Genomic DNA, 20,559 nt, shown 5'->3' on the forward strand with positions numbered 1-20,559 from the left:
TGAAGTTTAACCACCAAAGAGACCAGCCAAGTGAAAAGCACAAGTACTTTAAGTTTTCTCTGACAAGGAAGAAGTTAATGGAACTCAAGGTAGATGAGAGAAAGGACAGGCAAGATGGCATAGTGCAAAAACTGGACGTCTACTCTGATTAGTTCTTTTGGTTACCAGTGGGCTAGCTGGCTAAACTACTTCATAGTATATGCTTGTATATTTTGTATTACAATAACAGAATACCACACACAGACTAGGTAACGTATAAAAAATTGTTTCTTTCAGTGATGATGGTTAGAAATCCCTTATTCAAGATGCCAGCATCTTCCTGGTGACTGGGAAGGAATGATGTACCAAGCTCTGGCCACCATAGAAATAGCAACCCTAGCCACCATCCCTTTTCCTCCTTTAAAGACTGTGCTTTCTAAACTGCAAGCCAAATTTAAACCTCTTCCCCTTTAAGTTACTTCTACCAAGTGTCTTGCCACAGAGATGGGAGAAATAACATAGAATGTTTACAATGGTTTTATGGGATACTTCTTTATCCAGATAGACAACCTAATGCCCATGTCTGTAACCACACGACACTCTCACAGGACACATGTGTTTTTCCTGGGAAACATCCTATGTCAAATTTAATTCCTATCCTTCTAGTTAATCTTCAGGAAAACCCTGATCAAGAAACACATTAGACTTGGATGTATCAATCAGGTGAGACATAGAGCAAGTAGTTCAACAATACACATAAAATAACAGGAGTGGTATATTACACACAGATCCCAGAGAGAGGAGGGCAGTACATTACCCAGGGCCCATGGGAGGTGGGTATCTGTCAGGAACACATGAATTCAATCAATGGGAGTTCAGGGAAGAACACCAGAGAGAAAAAGAGACCTTTGAGATAAAGATTTTGATGGATGGAATCCATGGCATCTTGTCATGGGGAGTTGAACTGGTATGAGTGGAACAAACCAGTTCGTGGTCTATAGAGTCGTGCTAGAGCTGAGCAGTGCTCACCGTGGTACATCTGTTCAGTGAATGCAGGTGTGGGACTCACACAGGTCATATCTAGCTCTGTAGGGAAGGCAGTCACTGGGAGGCAGTTGTTTAAGGCATACATTCGCATGATCATTCTGAGGAACTAGGAGGACGGAGGAACTAGAAACTCCATTCGGGTGGCTAAGTAAGAGAAAAATTCAATTGAGTAGCAAGGCAGTATAAAATTATACAAATTCACTACATAGACAGAAGAGGACATAAAAGAGTTCAAAGAAAGGGCAGGGAAGGAAAGTTTTCTTCTAAGACCATTACCTGATTTCAAGTCTTCCTCTTTGAGTGACGTACAGCACATCCACAGGGCAAATGATCTTGGAGCCAATTAGGAAGAAAGACCTAACTTGAAAAACCCAAAGAGAAAATTGCATTCATATTTCCCTTCTAAATATAGTTTCAATCATAGAAGGTATTCTTCAAGATGTTCTCGCAGAATTCTTTTGTCCTGGCTTTCATTTTGGGGAGCAAAGGCTAATAGGGAGAAATGAAGCTATTTCTAATGCTCTGTTTAGAAATGATCTCTTCCTCTTCATTTTAACTGCTGGGATATAAAGTTTCTTTCATCTTTTTAGCCTAGGGCTTCAACTTCTCAGAGGGGTCTTCATCGACTTTTCTATTTCTTCCTTGTAATTTGAACTCTCCACCTCCACTTGCTTGAATCGTAATGGAAAATCAATCCATGGCCCATCACTTTTGAGGATCCCTACCTCTCATCTTATAGTGAATTCTTCTTCATATACACACAGATGTGCACACATGTGCCTGCAATAATGGACCCTCTATCCCTCCCTTGCCCCAATGGCTCTTGCAGACAGCATGTAATAATAATTTTATATCTGACTCTGGCTGTTATTCCATTCCTTCTAGTTCTAACTATTATTTTACATTTTCAGAAGCTCATTATGACTCATTGGGCAGCCAAGGAAACATAATGAGTCCATGATGATTATGCATGGTGCTTGCTCCACAAATAGATATTAAACAGCTCATGAAATCTATAAATGTCCTTACTATCCTGGGTGTGTTATAAAGCTATGAATTGATAATTTAGGTGAGTTTTTCATGCTCTAAAATCTAGCTCTTTTAACTTTTTCTTCTTAGAAATGCAAGTTATTCACATACAGGAGGAAAAAGACTGTGGGGGGGAAGGAAGGAGAAATGGAGGAACAGAAAAAGAAAAAAATACTTTAAGAGATACAGCTCTTTCACACGGCTGGTTGCCAGTTGTCCACACAAGAGATATCCAAGAGTAGACACAAGTCACAACTCAAAAGGGATTTGCTGAATGAGCAAATTATATGTCTTCAATAGGGACTGGATGTGGCCATTGGTTTGGGTATGAGCTTCACTGACTGTTTACTCTGGGCCTGAACTGAGTATGGATCCATTTACTCTTTCTCTAAAAGGACGATGATACTGACATTATCCTCACTAGAGTCCATCAAAGAAAATCGACGTGCTTGCTGAATATTGGCAAAAGGCACATGATCAGAGAGGATGCTCATGAGGGTTCTTGACTAAGAAAGAGTAAATGGATTTGAATGCTCCTTCCTGGTTTTTTACGCTGATCGTGACTGATTTCTCCAACCACCAATTTGCCAAACCCAAGTGACTGGGTACCATCTAGTGTCGGCGCCAGCACCGACACGGTACCGAGAATCGGGCGAAAGCCTACAGGATGAAAGAAACACACATACACACACACAGGTTATCGTGTCAAGCCAGGAGAGGAAGAGAGAGAGAGAGAGAGAGAGAGAGAGAGAGAGAGAGAGAGAGAGAGAGAGAAAGAGTGGAAGAGCGGAAGGAAGAGTGAGAGTGAGGAAAAAGAGTGAGAGACTCCTGTAGCTTTATTCACCACTTATATACCCAAGTCTCCAGGTAGAAAATATCTGGGAAGCACAGTGGGAAACCCTGGCTCGTGACTACTCGACTAGGAGACCTGAATTAATTAGGGAGAAATCCCAGAAGACCAGCCTAAATCTCCAGGATAAAGGCTGAGGAAGTAAAAGGCAGAAGTAAATTGACCACCACCCAGGTGTGGTCCAGGTGTGTCGGTTCCACATGCATCAGCCGGGCTCAGCAGAGGTCATGCCGTGGAGACACTGGGTGTTCACTACTTGGTCTTTTCTTCCTGTGCCGTAAATACATGGGAGAGGCCTCTGTCCAACAATCCCATGACTTTAACTGTGGCCATGCAGTTACAAAGCAGCCAGGCCCAAATCCAATATGGCACTACAATCTAGGCTTACATCTGTCCCAGGTCTTCATCAAATTCCCTGTACTCTTCATTTTTCATAATGCACATTTAATGCCCCTTCACTGACACCAAATTCCCACTTGTTCTGGCCTCCGTCATTGGAAAAACCTGTCAACCAATCTCCTGGCCTCTGAGTCTGCTTTCTTCCACACTGCATAATGTTCAGAAAGACAATCTTGACAATGTGGCTCCTACGTGTTTTGTGGATTCCCTTGGCTTGAGAATAGAATACAAGTTCATTTGCATAGAGATCATTGATGGTCTCCCACATGACTCTCCTCCAGCCTCATCACCCCATCCCATTTCTCACCAGTCCCTCCTTCCAGTCTCCTTGAATATTTGCGTGTTCCATGTTTCTGGGCTTTTTCCTAGCTCCCTAAAAGCATTTGCCCTTCTGACCCTCCATGAGGTAGCTACATAGGACTGATTCAAGACTTACTTCTGATTTCCTCTGGCTGTTTTTCCAGCTCCCTTGATCTAACTTCTGCTCATCACCTTCACAGACACAACTCAAAGGTGAGACCCACACCTTCATTAGGTCAACAGAAAATAGAACGCACCCTTTGCTCAGTCCAGATCTGAGGATGGTTCATCCACAGGGCCTAAGTTTGAAATTATGAAAGGACATGGGAACAGATATAGAAACTTGAGACCCAGCAGGGGTGTCCCAAGGCCAAGGATAGAAAAAAAATGAGAGAGTAGTGTGTTTGGTATGAGCAGTAAGATTTGATTGAGTTATTTTCCCAGTGAAAAATACCGGATAAATTAATGAGGTAAACACACAGATTTTTATTTGATGTTTGCTCTCTCTCTCTCTCTCTCTCTCTCTCTCTCTCTCTCTCTCTCCCTCCCTCCCTCCCTCCCTTCCTCTCTCTCTCTGTCTCTCTGTCTCTCTGTCTGTTTGTCTCTCTCTTTCTTTGGAAACAGGTACAGGAGTCTTCACAGAGAACAAATGAAGTTCAAAAGGACTGAATAGGGTTGATGAGGTACATACCGTCTCCACAAAGGGTAGTCAACTGTGGGGATATGGTAACAGAGAAGCAAATGGCCTTGAAGCTCTGGCAGTAAATCCTGGGTGTGCAATTAGAAGGCAGATGGAGGCAACACTGACAAAGGTAAGGAGGGATGCTCTAGTCTGATTTGCAAGAATTCATCTGGGCATCAGACACTTGTCTCTAGAGATCAGAATAGCCCCCTCTTCCTACAGGGAGGGCATCGTTCTTACCAGAAACTGACACAGTGCTTTGGATTGGAAGAGGCAGGTCAGACAGTCTTAGGTGTGTCTGCTATTGCTCAAGAGTCTTCAGCTCCAAATAACCAAATAGACCAGTGTGTGGAGCATTTGGACTAGCACATCCTGAGGAAAAGGGTCAAGAGTGGATCTGGAGTGTAAAGCACCCATCTGTGGTATGGCTCTGCAATTGCGCATGCTCTGCAGAATTCTAGCAGCTTAGCTGCTTCACTCCTAAGTTGACCTGCTCTTGGAAGAAAACTGAGCCAGTCATCTCTTTTCCCAGGCCCGTTGAAGTGGCCACAATGGAGCGATAGTTGCAATACGTAGTTTCTAAAGCAAAATAATATTTCCAACATACACAGTGACAGAATACTTAGAGACCTCAGGGAGCGTTTAGTCTATTCTTATTTCAGGGGTAGAAAAAGTAAAGACTAGAAGCAAATAAATGTCCTGCTCAAGGATTATTATTACTAACAGTAGGCACAGGACTAGATTTTACTTTTGCAGATTCCCCATCTCCCTCTCTTCCTCTACCATTTAATTTTTATCACACCATCTCGAGTTATTCCTTGGGAGGAAAGTTTCCCGTAAAACCAAGAACCGTATGTTTTGGCAACAAGAAAGAGACAGCAAGAAAAAGGCTGGATATGCGTGCTTTGATTCCTCTGCCAAAAGCAATTTCTGAGTTCTCTGGATAGCAGCACTTGTAAGCCCAGCAAAGTGCCACAGATTGGAGCCAGGCAATGAAGCGTGGGGCCCAGGAATAACATCTTCATACAAACTACCTCTGGAGGTGGGCTGCGAGGCTGCCTTTGCTTTAATACCCTATTAATGCGTTATCTTTAGCTTCTAACGCCTTTCTTGGTCCCAAACCTACAGGCAGTGATGGTGAGTAGGAGGGAGATTGAGTAAGATGTTCCTTAGTTGGGAGCCAAAGCTGTTGATGCCTTCCTACTTGGTGATTCAGTTGTTGGCTGCTGTCGCCGCTGCTGCCACCACTGCTGCCACCGCTGCTGCCACCGCTATTGTTTTCTTCTAGAGCAATGCTTCTAAAATGAATGCATAGCGGCAGCAAAAGCCATACAGTGTGCTTAGCACAATAGATTAAACCCTCTGTTTGTTTACTTGCCCTTACTGAATCGCACTCTTGAAATTATCCTATATGCCTTTCATCTGGATAGCCTCAGATCTTGTTCAAGTGTCTACTGCATGTGTGTGTGTGTGTGGGGGGGCTTTCCAATGATCAGGTGAGATATACTGGGTGATCTTGAACATGAATTCAGTGGTTCAGAGGACAGAAGCTGGCATTGTTCTGAGCACTCACAAGTCCCCTTTATTTCACCAACAGAGAAGGTTCTTCCGCTACCGATCGATTGATCCAGGAAGAAGACGTGCATGCTGCCCCATCTGAATGGTGGGCAAAGCTCAGATTTACATATGAGTTTTAGAGGAGACAAGACACCTATGAATATAAGGCTGTGACTGATCAGGCTTGCTATCCAGGCCTCTAATGGGTATGAAGCCAATCCACGAAGTTCCTGCTAGGAAGGATTATGAGGGACTATTTCTGTAGGTTCCAGATCTGTGTCAACTTAGGATCACAGGCAACTTTACTGCCAAAAGAAAACCAGCACTGAATATTTTAGCTTCTCAGAGGACACACAATGTTGGAAAAATCGGTTTCCATCTTGCATTACAAAAAAGCCAAAGGAAAAGCAGGAGGACTGTCATGCTCTGTGAACAACTTTGCTATGTATAAGACAGGATTGTGGGGTGGAGGGAGGTGTGTGTGGTGTGTGTGTGTGTGTGTGTGTGTGTGTGTGCGCGCGCATGTGCGCGGGGGCAGCCCATTCTTTTTGAAGGTGCAGAGGAGCATTCCCATAGATGGGAGAGTATGAGTCAGGAGGATGTGGGAGAAGGCTCGTGAGATCCTGGGACTACACTTAATTAGTTAAAATGTGTGCTTTATAAAAACCATTTTGCCAAAAATGAGCTTTGTGGGAAGGAGAAGGCAGCAGGGCTGTGGCTGCGTGGGGGAGAGGGAGAACTGAGACGTGCCAAGAGAGAGGGAAGTCTTACTTGTTGTTGAATATTGAATCCCACATAAGAATGAGCCATGAGCCAATTCAGAGGAATCTGAATGCAAATTGAGTGAGTGCAAAGTTATTGGGTCCTGATATTATGCAGAGACACTTTTTGTGCCCTATTTTTATAAGAACTGTGAATATTCTCCAGTGACTTAAGAAAGTTTGGGAAACCCCGAGTTGTCTCCCTTTCCCATGTCCTGTCTTTTCTATAGCACAATGGCGGTGATACGTCAGCACAGCCCTCTTCTTCTTTTCCTCTTAGTTCAGGAACCAACTACACCAGTGGAGCTAACAGACACATGTCAAATTCAGTAACTCAATTCAACCAGATGAGTGTCTCACAGACGACAGTCTCGTGCAAGAATTCTTGGTGGGCACGTGGTCAGCGCGTCAACTTGAGGACTGAGGTTCTGTAATAGTTTGATGAGTCCTCTCAAAAATCCAGGGGTTGCCAATGTGATCTGACGAACATGGATTTATGATGGGGAAGGGCCAGGAATCAAGAGCTGGCATTATTCTCAGCACTTATGCGACATTCCAATTCACCATCAGAGGGAGGTCCTTAAGGACCTCGACCAGGTGACTAGGTCAGGAAGGCCCTTCCCTGCTACAGTCCAATTGGATGCTCTTGTAGTCAGGCTGGGTGGGGTCAGCTCGCTCCTTTCACCTTTCTGACTTTGACCAAGTGAAGGCACCCTCTGGAGGATGCTATGTCTTGGAAGAAGGGACCAGATTCTCACTAGACAGTGTACAATGAACTGATTTAGTTTGATATCTATATAGAAAAGCTTATCTTGACTCTAGCACCCCATCTATATAACTATTGACTCCAAATGTGTGAGGAAAAACAATAAATACTCTAGAAGAGAATGTGGCATGCTTTTTCTGAAGAGTCAGGTATTCGATATCTTGGGGTTTTTGGACCCTAGGAGTGACTCGCTCTTGACATAGACATTATGAAAATGAATAAACAGGGTTGTGTCTAATAAAGCAATTTTTCTCAAAGCCACAGATGGTAAAATGGATTTGCACCACAGACTGTAGCTTGCCAATCCCCATCCCAGAAGATGATGCAGGAAGTTTTTGGGTTTTGATTAGGTTGTTTTAATGGCAGCTGAGGCAGCCATAACATTGGATCCCGGTAAGTCAGGGCAATTTACTGAGTATACAAAGTTAATTATAGCACATGGTACTTACATACAGTTGTGTGTGTGTGTGTGTGTGTGTGTGTGTGTGTAGGATGTCATACAGGTGAGGGCAGGTACAAGGTAAAACGAGGCCTCTCATTGGATGAGAAGGAAGGATGGGCGAGAGAAAAGTTTTAGAGAGAAGAGGAGACTGGAGTGAGGGAGGAAAATCAGTGGAGAGAACATGGAGGCTGATGTCAAGATTCCTCTCTGCACGTTTACAGGTTGTTATGAATATTCTTAAGGGATGGATGTGTACAGGGCTTTGTATGTCTAGGTGGGCAACTAAATCTTATCAACTGGATCAGAGGTTATTGTGTTGTGTGTTCTTTCATGTGGCCATTTAAGTTCAAGAGAGTATGTGGTGGTTGGAGACACTAGGCCGCCATGGAATTGGGATGTATATTTCTGGCGTGGAGGCAACCTGCCTTGGGAACTAGATGGGTAGAGAGATTGCTGCCAGGCTCAGAGAGAAGCCATCAACAGTGTGATATGGAATGGAGCAGAGCAGGTGAGACACTTTGTTGACTGAGATTAATATAGCTATCAGATATCTTGGGGCACTACAGTGCCGGATCTAGTGTGGAATAAAAGACAGCACTTTTAAATAATTTTACAGCAACGTGTGTGTGTATGTGTCTGTGTATGTGTTGCATGTGTTTGCATGTATGTTTTTGCTTGTGTGAATATACATGTGGAAGCCTAAGGTTGAAGTCTAGAATCATCCTTTATCATTGCCTCACCTTATTTATGGAGGCAGATTCTCTCAGTCAACACCCAGCTGACTAACATAGCTAGTCATACTAGCTCTGTGCTCGGTGGATTTCCTGTCTCTGCCCGTTGAGTCCAGAATTACAGGCGGGCTTCCATGGCTACTCTGCACTTATGTGGGTTTCTGGGAATTTTAACTATGATCTTCACAATTGCATTGCAAAGGCTAAACCTTCTTTCCCAATCCTCACACTATGGGTTTTTAGATCTTTAATCAGAAGTCTCTGATGCCATGTAAACTTGTCATCCAATTAATTTGTTATCCTTTCCTTTTGCCAATTGTTTTTTTTTTAAATTAAAGGTATGTTGTTCCTGGTCTTTTATGATGGGCAGAAAGGAGATTCCCCTGCTTTTCTATTCCTACAATAACAACAAAAATAAATGAACCCCCACTAAATGCAAATACATCTAGAAGTTTCCAAATGTGGTCTAATTAAAAGTAATTAGATCAAAATTATGCTTAAGGTATGACTCATGTACGTGTCCCAAATGTAAGTAAAATTAACCTCATATTGAGTGGACAGTGGTTATCTTTGGGGAGGAGGGAATGGGTGATAAATTGGAAGTGTCTTCTGCAATGGGATTCCTGGGTGCTGAAGAAGTTCTATTCTTTGACCTGAGTGGTCCGTACACAGGGGCCTTCATTTTGTGATAGATCCTAGGGCCATATATGTTTTCTGTATGTACTTGTCTATGCTATACAATATATCACTTAAATTTTTAATTAATTAATTAATTTGTGTATTTGAGTACACCATAGCTGTCTTCAGACACACCAGAAGAGGGCATTGGATCTCATTACAGACGGCTATGAGCAACCACCATGTGGTTGCTGAGAATTGAACTCAGGACCTCTGGAAGAGCAGTCAGTGCTCTAAACAGCTGAGCCATCTCTCCAGCCCCACTTAAATAATTTTTAAGAATCCATGAACGTGGGCTGGGGATTTAGCTCAGTGGTAGAGCGCTTACCTAGGAAGTGCAAGGCCCTGGGTTCGGTCCCCAGCTCCGAAAAAAAAGAACCAAAAAAAAAAAAAAAAAAAAAAGAATCCATGAACGTTAAAAGAAAAAGCCCACTGTCATGCCTTTCCTCTGTGTGTTTTACACCCAGAGCAGGGAAGACACAAAAGCTACAGAGATGTTGAGAACCAAAACCCACACAGTTCTTTATTCGTAGTCTCTTTGGTCTGGCTCCAAGATCTAAGTAGCTTGAATATACTCAACCTAAAAGATCACCCCTACTAGTGATCCCCTCAGAAGAGGGAAAATTCTAGTCACCCCCCAAAGAAGGCTGCCTCAAGTCAAGCAAAGAGGCCCCAAGACTTTCCTGCCCACGTCTTCAGTGAAGCTTTGAAGGAAGTGGTTTTACTCACAATACAATGGCTCAGATCTCTATCAGTCAGTTCAGACTCCCCCACTATAGACTGGGTGGCTTAGTGACTGTTTGCAGTGTTGTTTTTCAGCTGTGGTAGATGAGGGCATCACTCCGAAGTCTTTGGAACGTCAGTTTTCAGGAGGTAAAGACAGTTTCAGCCATTCCAATCTGAACAGAAGAATTCCATCCCCCAGACTTTCATCTTCCTAGAAGTCTTCATGTATTGCTTCCTTCTAGCAGCGTCTTCTCTTTCCTCCCCCTCCTCAGTGGAGAGCTGTAGAGGAGCAAGTTGCTTTGGTGTTTACCAAAGCATCCCTTTCGAGCATATATTGAGCACCTACGGCATACCCAAGCATTGTATGTCAATGAGATAATGGGAAATTAGGCCAAGTGAACTCCTCCTAAAAGTCCACCTGGAAACACTGGTATCTAAGGAATAAAGAACAAGCTTTGAGCTAGCAAGAGGCCATCTCTTACACAGCCCTGCTTCCTCTACCAGTGTTCACAGGGGTTCATGGGAATCCAGAACGCAGTTGAGCACTGAACTCTGCCAGCAGACTTTTCTCCAGCCTGATTTTGCATTTGTTCATTTGCCCCAGCAACAGAAGGTGCAGTGTTCCTTACCCTTAAACATGCTTGTCAGCTGTAACCTCTGACCGCCCAGAAATTGCTTGGCCTTTCTAAAAATACACTGAATTTTAATTTGTTCATTTTTTTAACCATCAAAAGTTAATTAAAATACCGCTATTTTAATTAAAATAGCATTATTGGCAAGACTCTCATTGTTTCCCACTCCTCTATTGCTACATTCCTCAAAGGTATTGCTGAGGTAGGAGGTGAAGATGTTCCTTCCTCCAACCTCAACTCTCAGTGAGTATGATACCTTACCAGGCCACCTAGACCTGTGGGTCAAGAGCACAGGCAAGGCCTAAGAGTACTGCCCTCTAAGCATGAACCTGTCACTACTTACATAGGCCAAGACTCTTGCTGCTCATGGTTTCTCCTATCTCGACTTATTTTCCTCTTTTTCTCACTCAGCCTCTCTTCCAGGGGTAAAACTTTGTAACCACGGTCCTTAGGAACTTGGATAGCCAATTCCCTACAACACTCTTCCTGCTGAAATCTGACTGTGGATCGGGATTCCCAGGAATCATTAGACTCAGGCAAACAAGGCGAAAGGAATCCAAGCTATTTTGGGAAAGTTTTTCAAAATTGTAGAATACTATAAGAGGCCCCATTAGCTTTGTTATCTATAGTAGGAAAGGAGGCAGACACCAGGTGCTGTTGTGTGACTGAGCTGGAAGCTTTGGCTAACGATGCCCAGGTTGAGCTGAATTAAGAAAATGAAGCAGAATTTCCCCTAGGATGCTAGTGCTGACTTTGAGCTAGAATGGTCAAGAAGATTCCAGAAAGTGGGAAAGTAGTTACTTGATGTTGTACCACAGTGAGGCCTTTTATTTGCTACAGATCTTTATGAAATGCTGTAGCAAGGCCTTAAAGCCAAGAGGAGACATCTGAGCTGAAGGGCTTCTGGGTCAGTCCTGGATCTTGGGGCTTGTATCTTAACTGTTTGTTTGTTTGTTTGTTTTGTTTGTTTTTATTGGGCTTTCCAGAAGCAAGCCCTCCTCAGGAGCTTTGAGAAGCACAAAGAAGAAAGATGCTGGGACAGGGTAAATCTCACAGGAGGGATCAGGGAGGGGACGTCTGCAATGTGACTTTACAATCTCTGAGTTTCTACTGGAAAGCTGCTGCTGTCCTGTCCTGTCCAGAGGCTGAGGAAACCAGACCAATTTTACTTCCTTCCTGCCTGCCATGAATTGGTCAGACTATTATTTATGGACGGAAGCTAGCTCTCACCATTGTCCTTTCAAGATAGATCTAGAAACCTGAACATCATTCCCTAACATGGGGGTTCCTTGGGATACTTGGAACTAGAGTACCCCCAAAGTGTGAAAGGGTCGGTCCCAACAGTGCAGTAGAAGCAGCTGACAGCAGTAGTTATGGCCTGAGTGTGTCCCCTATCCTTTAAGTCTGTATGAGGAAGTCCCAGTCTCCACTGTGACTACTTGGATGTGAGACTTTAGGATGAAATTCTAATTAATTACGGTCACAAGGGTGGGGCCCCCAGTCTGGTAGGACTGTTGGTCTTTCGAGAAGAGAAAGGGACAGCCAAGATCTGTGTCCCTTCAGAGAAAGAGACATATGAAGACATAACCAGAAGGCAGCCAGGAATTGTGACCAGGAACTCTAGTTGAATGGCATTTGATCATAGATTTCTGAGCCCCTAGAACTGTAAGAAATGAGTATCTGCTATTTAAGCCACTCGATCCGTGACATTTTGCTATAACAGCACAAGTGGGCTAAGAAAGATGGGGTAACTCTTAGCTGGTCCATCACAGTTTCTGTCTATCACGGTTTCTGAGAGAACTCTGCTAAAACAATCCATATTCCACATTGGTACAGAGGGATCCAAGAGGCCACTCCTGATCTGCCATTCCTTAGCCTCTGCCATTGGGCCAGCAGTTAGGGTCCACTTGAGATCCTCTTGCCTCTTCATCGTAACTTGCTCCAGTAAATAGCCTCGCTTGGTAGCATAGAAGTGAAGGAAACCAGGAAGGTATTCAGGATGGCTCCATTTCTCCCCTACCCCTCAGTCAGTCAACCTGGAAAGAATGAGAGACCAAAGAACCAGCCTATCCCCCACTTCCTGCTTGTTCTTCAGTTTGGAGAGGCTGCAACGGAGCAGGAACCTTCTAGAGGACAGGGATCTCGTCATCCTGCTCACGTGACCCAAGGGTGTAAATTAAGGAACGATTGTAAGCAACCAAGCACCTAGAGTCTACTGAGCCCAGCACTACAGGTCAAAGACCCTGAAAGCCACAGACTGTATTCTATAGCAGCAGGTCAGTGCCTCGTGGGGTCTGAAGCCTAGCTGTTGACTTCTGGACCTGGCAAGCCTCTTAGTGGCCAGCAGCCTAGAGAGGAAGAGAGAGCTCCGAAGCAGATGGAGACCTGGAATCAGTTTTGTCTCATCCTCCTCCATAACCAGGGCACAAGTAGGAAGAAATGTAGATTAGAGAGACTGAAACGGTGGCTTTGTCCAGGTGCATACCTCACTGGTTCTGTCAGCCGCCACTGAGCCCCCAGGTCTGTGTCAAATCCACTTCCTCAGACTAAAAATAACCACTCAGATACAACAAACGTCAAAGTATTTTTAGCATACTTCAGACAACCAACCTTCCTGTTAGACTTAAGCTTTCTGCTCTCTGAGTCGGTTGCAAGGACAACTGAAAACTACCTGGGACTTTGCACCTCAAATAGGCCACAGTGACCCCAGGTGACATCTCACTGTGGATGCCAAAGAGACTTTGCACCAGGAGATTAGAATCTCTAACTGCCTTCTGCTTTCAGCTGGCAGAAAGCCAGGCGTTAGAGACAGGGGAGGCTTAAGCATTCAGGGGGAAGGGTTCTGGCATTTTGAAGGTGACTTGTGTGGTTTCCTGAAGAAGGTCTTAGGAACCAGAACACAAGACTGTTGAAACAGTCCAGCTGAAAACCAAGGAAGCCTGTGACCCGGCCACACGGGCAGGCAGCTTCCAGGTGGCAAAGACACTTCACCCTGTGATGCCAGGCAGCGAAGGAAGAGAAACTGGCCAACTGTCACCCGTCAAAGAAAACGTTAGGGTTGGCAGCTTAATTCATTAGGAAAAGAAACATTTTCTTTTAAACACATATACGCAGCAGGTGAGCCCTAGGAAGCAGCTTACATTTAACAGCCACTCATTCCTGCCAAAGTTCTCTTCCTGTAATGGGTCCACAAGTCTGAGCTATCACTCGCCCCCTTTAAACTTACCATTGTTCAGTGACAGTAAGAGACTGGGGTTAATGCAGAGCTGGGCTAAGAAGCCATACTCTTTAGAGAGTGGTCCACACCACCAGGAGGCAAGAATAGGAACATTTACGGGAAGATATGTGGGGAATAAAGAGATTGGAGAAAGAAGTCGAAATGTGTGCCCTGGACCAATGATGTTAGTTAGGGTGGCAAAGGCATTTTTTCTGGACCCCAATGAAGGCTACCTGACTCTTGGGTGTTGTGACAACTTCATTCATCCAAAGCTAGGGAAAAATGCTAACACATTTTTAAAATAAAATGCTGACACTCCATCTGAAGAAACGAGCAAGAACTGGGCTCATGACCAAAGGTCTTCTTGACTTTGCCTTTACCCTTCAACTAAATGTGAATCCCTCTTGAGTGAATAGAGGGATTCCTCTCAGCCTGCCAACCTCTCGCCCCTTCTTCTCTCCCTGAGAAGAACATAGAGAGAGGGTGATGGGGAGCCTGCCCAGAGATGGGGTGCAGAGACATGAGGTAATGCTTGTACCTGAGCTGTGGCTGAAACCAGAAAGAGCTTGTCAGGAGCTGCAGGGAAGGGGGTGCTGGCTTCTAGATATTTCTTTATGTTTGGCCTGGACATAGGCTAGCCTTCAAAGCAAATGCCAGTTTGGGAAATGTTCTTGTGTGTGTGTGTGTTTGGGAGAATCAGTGTCAGCACACCCGGGCTCCAATTGTTAACAAGGCTTGCAAGCGCCCTGGCAGCTAGGTGAACCCACTCAACCTCAGGAGGCCATTAAAGAGACAAGAAGTAGTGAGAGGTAGAGAAAGGCGATGGATTGAGCATGGTCATATGGGAAGATGGACAGATAAGGTGTCCAGTGACGCCTCCCCACCCCCACACCAGCGGCCCATATTCGGAGGTTCTGACTGGAGGTTTAGGTTTAAATAGAAGGCAAGAGGCATGCACAACTAAGCAGTCCGATATGGTCCCGCCCATCAGTGACTCTGCTCCAGTCCGTCCTGCAAGATACTCTGTAAGTTGGCAGAACTGCGTGAAATCTAATTCATACTCTGGATTGCACCAGGACACAGGCCTTTCCCTCTCCCAGCGTGAGGTTCCTGGAGAAATTCCAATTCCTTAGCGGCCTTTTGGCTCGGTAGTTTGATGGTTACATAGCGTCTTTCTTTGTGTTTTGTTAGATGTTTCTCTTGTTTTGTTTACTTCATTATTATTATTATTATTATTATTATTATTATTATTATTATTATTTTGAGACCAGGCCTGCACCTTACTATGTCAATCAGGATGGACTCAAACTCACACAGATCCACTGCCTCTGCACTCCCAAGCACTGGGACTAAGGGTGCGTATCACTTGATGTACCTGGCTTATAAGTCTCCCTTTCGAATCTTCCCTCTGGCCAGCATATGGTTGTACTACCATGGTTGCTCCATTTCTCTGCTTCTCCAATCCTCAGATTTCTTCCCCATCAATGAAAGTCTGAATCAGGTATGAGACACCTTTCCACAAGAAGGCAAAGGCAGATCCCCGTCCTTCAAGTCACCCAGCCTCCGAGGTGGGTGGGAGGACGGGGACTGTCTAGCAGCTCAGCACATTCCATTTCTGCCCTCTCCCCGCCCCCTCCCCAGAGGCCTCTGCCTCTGCGTCGAGCCTCTGTGCAGAGCAGCGTGTGTTTGCCAAGCAGATGAAACATTTGCGTACAGTGGCATTTTCACAGTGCCTAGCATTAGCAGGATGGCTCTTCTTCCGCAGTGATTAGGACTGGCTTTCCACGGGTGCAGAGTGTGTGAGGAGACAGATTGTACAATTCTTAGCGGGGATAAAGAGCTTGAGGGGAAAGGCCTACGGGTAGTAATATTTTGACAGAGAGAGAGAGAGAGAGAGAGAGAGAGAGAGAGAGAGAGAGACCACACGTATATGCTATTTGTACATAGAAAACAAACTGCTGTGGTGTTTACATTAGGAGAAATCTTGGTTGCCTGCCCGCTCACAGGTAAACGGAGAACAGGATTGTTAATGACTGAGGTTAATGTCCTTTTTCTAAAGTGAAGAGTATTGTCTGTAATTAGATTAAAACGAGATCAGGGAAGAAAGGGTGACCGGAGTCACAATGGAATTGACAAAGACACATTTTGATTTGATTAGCTCGCTATTAGAGGCATCTTCTGGGAGCGCACTCATGTTGCACAGCCTGGCAGGATGTTGCTGCAGAAAGTCATCTGTGGCCCTTGTCTGGACTAATTGAGTGACAATAATAAACAATGGGTGATGGAGCTCACAGGTTCCTGCAGGGAGCGTGTTGAAGCCTCTCAAAGAGCAACCAGCCAAGTGTCATTTCTGAGGACAGTCAAGTTGGCTAAATCAAGTTAGGCAAGTGCAGTTTTGAAATGGAAATCACCACGACCTGATACCCTACTGTCTGGAGCCCCTTCCTTTGTCAATGGGAGGCTCCAGGCTCAGGCTACCATCTGCTTGTGTCCTATGTCTCCTTGAAAGGAAAGGGACTCCCAAGTAGCGAGGTGGAGCTTGCAAGTTCGTCAGACAAGGGGAAGAGATGTTGGAGTATGTCCCAGATGTTTTCTGTACCATGAGAACGCTGAACAGGCTGACAAAGAAATATCACCCTGAGTCTCAGCTACCCACTCTCTCTCCTTTCTTCCCGTGAAGCTCAGACAGAATGGGGAAAGACGGAAAAACACAGAAAGGTGTGAGCAAGGGAAGATTGCGGCAGCCCTCATCCAGCAAATAGAGCTTTGTGTTCGGAAACAAGGCGGATGCCACCTTCTCTCTAATTTCTCCCTCCATGCCCTTCAGAATAAATTAAGTGGGGAAGTAAATGAGCAGCTCCACTTCGATACGTTGTGTTGTGACTGAGATCTGGGGCTGAGACCAGAAGACTCCTAGCAGCCTGTGCTGAGAAGAGAGAGGAACTTGTCAGGCAGCCTTAGGGAAGGAAGCTGACCCAAAAGTAAACAGTTTGTTCCTTGGCTAAAAGCCACAAATATCCCCTGTCATCTCAGCAGTTCTGTTCTTGCAGTGACCAAGGATGCCATCAGGAGGTTGATCTCAGTATCTCTCTCGCCCTAAATGAGCACCTCTGCCCAGAATCTGGACCTGAGGACACGGCCAAATGGGGAAGAGGTGACTGGACCAGTGGCTAACTCCTCCTTCACCTCCCAAACCCATAGACTAACAGGGAACCACTTCTGTGTTCTGGGAGCTGTGCCTGTGCTCTCAAGCTACCACCGTGAATCTGTGATCCAGATCTTTCCTAACTCATGCCCCTGGGGTCTGGGAGTTTCAGTCTTCAGATTTGCATGGCAAGAACCTGAAAACTTGTGACTTGGAAGATTTCTGTACTCGATGGATCCATTGTATTCCCCCAGGAGGGAATTGTGTTGGCCCTGATGAGCTTTTCCAAGGTTGGGTGCCATCTGTTGATGTCTTGATTTAATCCTTTCTGCTGAAGATTCTAGCAAGATAGGTGCCGAGGAGACATCCTTGCAAAAGTGGCTCTATACGTCATAGAAAGGGTAAGGCTGGCTGTTGGTTTGGTGAGGCTTGCTCACTAGACCTTGAATAGCTTCCTCTACCAGCACGTACCTGCCCAGCCAAGATCAGCCATCTTCCAGGTCTTGCAGGGGAAGAATTGTTACCGTTCCTCGGATTGCCAGATGGTGCCCTATACAAACCACAAGTTAATAACAGGAAAAACAAACAGAAGTTTATTAACATGTGCATTGTGCTAAGACATGGAAATACCCAGAGATAAGTAATCCTCCCCCAACATGTCAATGACAAGAACATAAGACAATTTTAGACTGAATCAAGGCAGCTGTAGGACGGTGAGAGGGCTGTTCAGGAAGGTTTGACATGTGGACTCCTCCTTCTCCTGGTGTGGGAGAGAGACTTCTCAAATAGAAATTTCTTTATAAATGAATTCTTTTACAAAGGAAAAAACATGCACCCTGTTCTTAGGGCCTTTCTTGTGTCTGCTGCTTCTCTTTGAGCTCTGGCTCAAAATATCCACACACTAAAAAGGCAAGCAGGAGGAGAACATATTCTAGAACTTCTCAGGATCCTCTTGGCACTGCTTTGACAGGATTTAACTGCTCACCCAGCAGCCTCGCTGCAGGAGATCGTTTGATGGTGTTCTAACAGAATACCCAAGGCTGGGTACCATAAAAAAGAAAAGTGGTTTACTCAGCTCATGGCTCTTGGGATTCAATTACACGTTGCCGGGCTCTTCGTGCCTTTGCTGAGAGCCACATAGGGCAAATGGTATCATGGTGGCAGAAACATGTGGAACAGTTACCATATACTGTGATGGGAAGTGAGAGCAGCCCAGGAGTGGGATGGTCACACTTACCTTGCTCCTAACAGTCAGGGCCCCAGAAGCAACATGTTAATCCCTTCCGAAGACATCATCCTCGGTGATCTAAGTTTCTTATACTAAAAGTCTTATCACCTCTTAATATGGCTACATGCAAGCATCCAGTCTGAACTCTTAGGAAACAAACCAAAACCACAGCAAAACATATGCCCCGCACCAAGGAAAATTTCATGGCTCTACCTTAACTAACAATACAAAGTCCTGCCCATTCCTCTGACCCAAAGCACTGTGCAGTCAGTCAGTCAGTCAGCCAGCCAGCCAGTCAGTCAGTCAGTCAGTCACCTGGGTACACTGCCAAGGACAAATAGCCAAAAACCTTATACCTTATATCTTCCAGTCAACTCTTCCTGATTTTCCTCCATTTTGGGCACATTTCTATAAACTTTCACAAAGTATGTATGTCAAACAATTCACATATGGACTTGGTGAAACTGCTGTGCCCAGTTGTCTGTTTAAGAGCGGTGTGGATTCTGCTCTGCAGATGTTGTTTTGTGTGTGATTAGCATTTAATATCAGTAGGCTTGGAGTGAAGCCGTTCACCCTTCCAAACGTGGGCTGGGGACGCTGAACCACAACAGATGATGATTAGCAAGTCTTCGCTTCTCGCTGCAACCAAACGCCAGAGAGAAGAGACACAAGGACGGCGAGGACGTGAGGACGTCTTTTAAAGGCTGGACTCATCACGGCAGGAAAGGCATGGAAGCCACAGTGAAAGACAGCTGATGGCACTATGTCTGCAGCCAGGAAGCAGAGAGAGGTGAATGCTTCTGTTTCGAGTGCTTTCTCCCCTGTACTCAGTCCTGGGCTCCATCCCACGGGCAGGCGTAGCTCGCTTACAGGGCGACAATCCTCATCCACTTGGTGCTCTCTGAAGCGCTCTCATAAACACGCCAAGGGAGTGCCTCGTTAATTGTCTAGATGTTACTGAATTCAGTAGTTAAGACCGTCGAGGTAACAAGGATGTTGGCATTGCATGAAATTATTTCATGGGCAAAAGAACATATTTGGGTCATCTGGGTGATTGACTCATCACACAAATCCCTGTGCCTAACTCCTGACTCCAAATGCCTCAGAACAAGACTCGGCTTAGAAATTAGAGTTGCGAGCTGGTGGGATGGCTCAACAGGTATGCCTGACCACCTAAGTCTGATCACCAGGGCTTCGTGGTGGGAGGGGGGAACTGACTCCCATCAAGTTGCCTTCTCCCTTCCCCATGCACATGCCGTCCACGCACACAGGAACACAGATTCTCAAACTAACTAAAAATAAATGAGTGTTTAGAAGAAGTCTCTACAGGTCTGACAATTAGTCGAGGTGATTCTATCCTGGAGCAGAGAGGGTTCATCGACTTACATGACCTGAGCATCCTTATAAGAAATGTGAACACAGACACATGAGGAAAGCATTGTGTAAAGGTCAGAGTTCAGCTATCATGAGCGAAGGATCTGCCAGGAGGCAGGAGAGAAGCTTAGAATAGATCTCTTCCTAGTGCCTAAAAGGGACCAGGGTCCCACCAAAGTCCTGTGCTCAGATCTCCAGCCTTACACTGGCGTGATAACAGATGTCTGGTTTTCTAAGCCACTTAATCAAAAGCACTTTGCTATGGAAGCCCTGGCAATTGAATACTGGCCTCTCCTTGCCCCCTCTGCCTTGCATTCCCCTCTGAACCAAATCTGCAAGCCTGTCACCCTTATGCCACAAAACAGTGAGCCCTGCCTCCTGGCCTGTGTCTTTGACCTTCATAAATTCTGTGCCCTGGCACAATTCTTAGGTCTGTGTGATAAGCATGTTCCAGAACTGCTCAGGCTTTGAGTCGAAGAAGTCTAGAGCTTAAGTCAAGTGCTAGGTGACTTAAGAACATTGGCATCTGAGGTGTGTCAAGTGCACAGCCCGGGTGGTTTGGAGATGAGCAGGCAGGCACAGAAACAGACCGTAGGGGTAGAGCCACAGTCTGAACTGTATGTTTGTAACTCATGGGTGAGTGATAAGCAGGCACAGTGGCAGTTATAGTGGAGTGTTTTTCAGTCTGTTAACAGAGTATCAGCGCTCTCTCTCTCTCTCTCTCTCTCTCTCTCTCTCTCTCTCTCTCTCCCCTCTCCCTCTTACTCCTCCCCCCCTTCACCTCTCCCTCTCCCTCTCTCACACTCTGTGTGTGCATGTCTGTGTGTCTGTGTGTGTGTCTGTGTGTCTGTTTGTGTGTGTCTGTGTGTGTGTCTGTTTGTGTGTGTCTGTTTGTGTGTGTCTGTTTGTGTGTGTGTCTGTGTATGTGTGTCTGTGTGTCTGTGTCTGTGTGTCTCTCTGTGTGTGTCTGTGTGTCTGTGTGTCTATGTGTGCACACACATGCAGTGAGAAGACAG

The sequence above is a fragment of the Rattus norvegicus genome, chromosome 17, assembly GCF_021556685.1.
Source record: "Rattus norvegicus strain SHRSP/BbbUtx chromosome 17, alternate assembly SHRSP_T2T, whole genome shotgun sequence".
NCBI classification, from domain to species: domain Eukaryota; kingdom Metazoa; phylum Chordata; class Mammalia; order Rodentia; family Muridae; genus Rattus; species Rattus norvegicus.